General features: G+C 41.2%; 1 long non-coding RNA gene across 1 annotated transcript in view; it reads left to right on the forward strand.

Annotated features, from left to right (window-relative positions):
- The first annotated feature begins 3,092 nt into the window (after nucleotides 1-3,092).
- LOC105538305 overlaps nucleotides 3,093-5,827 on the forward strand; it is a 6,911-nt gene continuing 4,176 nt past the window's right edge. The window contains exon 1 of the long non-coding RNA XR_001005878.1: nucleotides 3,093-3,296. This is a non-coding gene — a long non-coding RNA (uncharacterized LOC105538305). The remainder of the gene's footprint in view (nucleotides 3,297-5,827) is intronic.

The following is a 5,827-nucleotide window of genomic DNA, read 5'->3' on the forward strand; positions in this document are numbered from 1 at the left end:
CACCCCCAACTCTTTATCCTCTAATATGGTGAACCTCAGACTTCCCAGTGATCACAAGTCCTCTGGTACTTGTGGAGATGCACATGCCCACATCCCAACGTGCACCTACTAAATCAGCATCTCCCAGAGAGGGATCTGAAAATCTATGCATTTAGCTAGGCATATAGTCATTAGCGAATTATGAGAAACACCATTTTATTAGCAGCACCAAACTTAATATCTCCTGTATATGCTGTGCCCTCCCCATAACCCATTCATGCCTCTAGTCAGGTCTCCTCCTGCTAGCATTCCCTCATTCCTCTCCTTCTTCCCATTCTGGTTCCTTCCCTGACTTTGCCAGGCCATCTTCTCTTCCCAAGTGATGTTATTTGATCAAGATTCTCACTTCCTGTGAGTCTCCTAGCTGACCCTCTATCTTCAAATCATGTGGAGCATTTGCATAAATGATGATGGCTGCATTTACCATATTGTCAGGTAATCATCTGTTCGTCTGTCTTTCTTCATCAGCAAGATTGTGCCCTCGGATGCAGGGATTGTGCTTTGCTCATTTTTCTCCTCTAAGGCCCAGCAAGTGCTGAAGATGTATTAGATGCTAAGCAAGTGCTTTCAGGAGGAATGAGTGGAAGAATGGTGACAGGAATGAATTAAATACTAAACGCATCACATAATGAGCTAATTCTCTATTTTCTCTTTTTTAAGCACCATGCTCCTTTCAGTTAATAGCCTAAGGGGACCCAATTTAGAGAGCCTGTCACAAATGTCCATATGAGAAAGGAAATCTGGTGTGTAGGGTTTCTGGATTAGAAAGAAAGAAGTCATGCTATGCCAACTTTACCTTCAAAATGTATTTCACTTATTACTAAACACTTCTCACCACTCCACAGACAGCATGCTGGTCCAAGTGTCTATCATTTCTTTGGCCTCCCAGTGGTTCTTGAATATAATAAGCACAGAGGCTTTTGCCCTGGCTATTCCCTCTGTCCTAGATAGCATTTATATATGGCGATATGTGTATCATGGCTCAATTCCTTCCAGAGAGGGTTTGCCTCGGTGACCTATCTCAAATAGTGCTCCCATCACAAGTGGTTTAATTTACCCTGGTATATTCTTTGTTTTCTCTATATTGCTTATATAGGATGTATACTATATTTTTTTGTCTTGCTAATAAGCATATAAGTTCCATGAAGGCAGGAATTTTGTCTGCTGTATTCACTGTTCTATCTCCAGGGCTTAAAATCATTCCATGTATACAGCAGGTGTTCAGTACAGTTCTGTTGAATGTTGAATATGGGTGTGGCAGAATATTCCAGTAGAACCAAGCAGCCTAGACATTACATAATACAAGGTGCAATGCATGCATACACATCCCACCCAGGACACATCAGACATCTTAAGGTGTTTTCTTAAATGCACCTTAATTTATATCTGCAATTGCTGAGACACAAACATTTAATGAATATTTTGTTCCACGTTTTTTTACGTCTCTTTCCTCAGAAAGCATGTGAGATTTTGCCTGTCTGTTGTTGCTGTTGTTTTCCCTTGTTAAAATGGTCCCCCAACCTACTGCCCATTGCAGCCTGAGGGACAAGGCTGGGTTTTTGTGGATGATGGTATCCTAATGCAGGTCCGCTTTAGCTTTTCCTATTCCTATGGTGATGCTGCTGAGGGCCAATTAAAAACAAACAAATAGTTAGAGGTGTGCCCTGAGCCATTGGCATGGCAGGCATGGAAATCTCATTTAACGTTTACAACAGAGCCATTTGTTCCTTGTCCAGCCTCCTCCAGAATCCCATCTTTGTTTTGAATCCCTGGAGCGGTGTGGGGCAACCATCTGTATGATCTGACCCCAGCAATTTTTTTTTTCAACTGCATGGTGTCCTGTTATATCAAGTCTAGAATTTGCTAGCTTCAGGCACGGTATTATCTTCCTACCTAGAGTCTCTCACTTCATTTTGTTCATGCCCTGGAGGGATTTCTGAACTCTGATCCAGTTTTTTTTCCCTCATCTTAAAGAGTTTTTTTTTTTTTTCCTTCTAATACTATAAATGTAGCAATTGTAGTCTTGTCCCTTATATGTTGATTTCAATTCTTTGTTTTCCCCAGTTTTTCTTTTCTATCTTTGACTGCTTGAGATTTTTTTCTAATAAACAAGAATAAAATATATACTCCAGCGACCACTGTCCTGGGCTGCGTGGTTTTCTGTTTTGAGTTAGATATTTGTTGCTCCCTGGTCAACTCTGTACATCTCATGGCCCTGATAACATGGTAGTCACCATGTCGTAGGTATCCTGTTCATTTGCTGGGCAGGAACAGCTGTCAGACAGTATATTTGATGGCTTTTCACAGAATCAGTCCTGCCTTTGAAATTATATTCTAAAAGCTCTTAGATGTCCGTGTCCACATTTCTTTGCCTGAAAAGAGAATAAAAGGAAAGAAAAAATATGTTGGATATATCAAAACGCAACAATTCTTTCTTCCCTCACCCATCCTTTCCATCTCCAAGTGCACTGTCCACAAGAGACACAATATGGACATGTGCTTTGAACTCATATGGCTGGAAAGAATAGAAGGGAAGTGGACGTAATGTTGCCTGCGACCATGGTTATCACAGGGTGAAAGCAGGATGAGTCTGGGCTGGTCAGAAAACCCAAAGTCAGTGTATGCTAATCTAAGGTGACCAACCTCTCCTAATTTTCTTGAGATTTTCCCAGTTTTAGCACAGGAATTCATGTCTTGAGAAAACCAGGATGATTGATCACCCTATAGAATCATTCAAACACAACTCTAAGTGCCTACTCTGTGCCCAGCATTGCCCTTCAGGTCACTCGTGGTTTGGTCAGCCAGTCCCTTAGCCTGTCCTCATCTGCATTTGTCTTTCTTATGTTTTCATAAACCTTTAGAGGTTGCCCTTGTGTTAACAATTTCACATTCATGCCTGGGCTTGGTCGTCCTGAATGTTTGACCCTCTGTTAATTTGATTTTATTCTCTGACACGACCTTGGGCTGCCATAGATTCAAAATGAAAATGCTGTTTGGAGTCACAATGAAAATGGAATGTGAGAAGATTCTAGAGAAGACAAAATAACCCACAGAAAAGAAGTACGGAAGGCAGGGGTAGCAAGGCTGAGCTGTGCCCTGTCACGGCACGCAGAGGATGCCCACGGATTTTCACAAATGCTGTTAAAATGTGAAAAGCAGGTGTTTCTTTTTTCTTCAATCTGAGCTTCAAGCTAATATGGGCATTCAGCTAAATCCCTCCCGGGTCCTGAAACAGTATGTGGTTTTGGATTTCAGAGGCAATTATTGCTGAATTCATTGTGTGGTCAGTGCACCTGCCAGGTAGACATTATAAAAGAGCATGCAGGGGGCCACCAAGAGAATTTGGAGGACAATTTCTCCATCACAAAACCCCTTAGAAAGCCTATTAAGGCATCAAATGCCAGATATGGAGTTGCACATATTCATAATACAGTTAACAATGCAAATGAAGTAACGGTTCCAGGTCAGAGAAAATGCCGATGCTCACCTGAGAAATTCGTGCTCCATTGTATTAAGCCTGTCCTGCAATTGATGCACAGTGAGTTATCTTATAGAAAAGTGGCATATTTGCATATTTAGATCCTGGCTGGGATAAGCAAGAGAAATATGTGTTCTTGCTTTCTGAAATGAAATTGAGAGAGAAAAAGGGGGCACATATTGCTCAATATGCTCATTTATTCATTAAAAATACAAGTATGTAAATCTCCCAGGCCTTCATTGAGCAACTGCCCTTGGGAGAAAATAGAGACAAATAACAATAATAAAAAGCCAGCAGCCCTGTCCTGATGGAACTTAAGGTCTGGTGGGAGAATCAGAAATAAATTGAATAATTACCCAAGTTAATATAAAAGTACAAATGTAGTAAGACCCTCAAGAAGAGGTACCAGGATTTCTGAAAGCATAGAATAGAAGAATTTGAACCAGTTGTGGGCTTCCCTGAGACACTGAAATTAGGCTGAGGTGGGCAGTGTTCACATTTGCTCACTGCCTAAACTGGGACAGCACTGCCAATAGCTTGACCTGCATTTCTCCAAGTCTCCACAACTAATTCTGTAGGTAGACATTGTCCTTTCACACCCTCAATAACCTTATGAGAAGTGTTTAATAATCTTAGAAGAATACTCCACCATTGTCAGTAACCGTAGGGAGAATGGCCCATCACCCTCAGCAACCTTAGGAGAAATATCTCATCATCATGAGTAACCTAAGGAAAAATATTTTATTACAGTACAGTACTTTTGCCATACAGGAAGTAGTTACAGAGGTACAAAAGAGAGGTGGTTCAGGGAGCCTCTCTTTTGTACCTCTGTAACTACTTGCTGTACTGCAAAAGTCCAAATCCTGCATAGAGTAGCAACTCAGGTATTAGTCAAATTAATTTATTTATTCCCACCCTACAGATTTGAAAAATGTGGCCTAGAAAGGTTAACTAGTGTGCTGAAAGCCACATAGCTAGTAAGAGGCAGAGCCATAATCACTACCAAGCTCTCTGTGTCCAGAACAAAAGAGGGCGAGGGAGTGGCATTCGGATTAGAGGGCACAGCAAGAGCCTCATGCATATTCCTGCTAAGGACAAGGGTTTGCTGCCTTTCCTGTACATCCCCAAAGAGAAGGACCTTCAACTCCTCCTTCCGGTCACGTGTATTTCCCCTGAAAGCAGAACCGAGGCACTGTCTTTCACCTTCATGGTCAAGAGACACATGTCATCGGCAAATGGTAGAGAGAGGGCTGTGCTGCTTTGAGACATGGGTTCCCAAGATCACCTGTCTTGCTTATAAAAGTACAGATAAGCTTGTCAGATAAGCCTCCTGCTGCAATGACTGAGGTCTCCAGCTCTGGATTGCTTGCCGTGGACAATTACTCTTGGAAAACCTTGTAGGAACCTTTTGAAAACCACAGGACACTGAGAAGCTTCCTTCCAGCAGAAGCACAAAAACTGGAAACCTTGAGGCTTCGCCCACGTGGATTAAATAAAATGTTTTAATGACTCTGAGGCTACTTACAAAAAACAATTTACATGAATTGATGTTCTATTCGAGGAGGGTAGAGAGGGTGGTTTTAATTTTTTTTAAACTTTCCTCTTAGTGTTAATAGTGGCAGCGGCCTCGAAGAAGCAACTCCTTTTAGTAAAACATCCTTGTAAATTTATTGAGACAGACTCCAACTGACCCTATTTCAGGCGAATCTCTGGGGCCTCCCACATACAGCCGTCGTGAGTGCTGAGGAGCCTGGGATTTGAGTTGCTGGAGGAGTCCATTCTCGATGACTCATGCTTTCTGGGCTCTGAGATGCTCCAATTCATTTCAGGGTATTTAATTTCTAAAAGTATTCAAGGTTTTGTTCAAGATCTAAACAGTGCTTAGAAATTTTTACCCTGGTTTACTTTGATGAAAATGAACCTGGGAGGGCTGAGGTGGTAATATACAATAATCACACACACACATGAATGACACATACTAAGCTCATCGATGTGGCCCAGATAGGAAAAATGTCAAAAATATACAGTCACGGATTATAATGTGGTTACATATATTTACTTATTTTATTGTCCTTGTTTGTTTTTTTAAGAGGTGATATGTCAATATGGTAAATATTTTAAACAGATTAAAATTATTTTCTTTTTTTATTATTATTATTATACTTTAAGTTCTAGGGTACATGTACATAACGTGCAGATTTGTTACATATGTATACTTGTGCCATGTGGGTGTGCTGCACACATCAACTCGTCAGCACCCATCAACTCATCATTTACATCAGGTATAACTCCCAATGCAATCCCTCCCCC

This window comes from Mandrillus leucophaeus, unplaced genomic scaffold (genome assembly GCF_000951045.1).
Source record: "Mandrillus leucophaeus isolate KB7577 unplaced genomic scaffold, Mleu.le_1.0 Scaffold19, whole genome shotgun sequence".
Lineage (NCBI taxonomy): Eukaryota > Metazoa > Chordata > Mammalia > Primates > Cercopithecidae > Mandrillus > Mandrillus leucophaeus.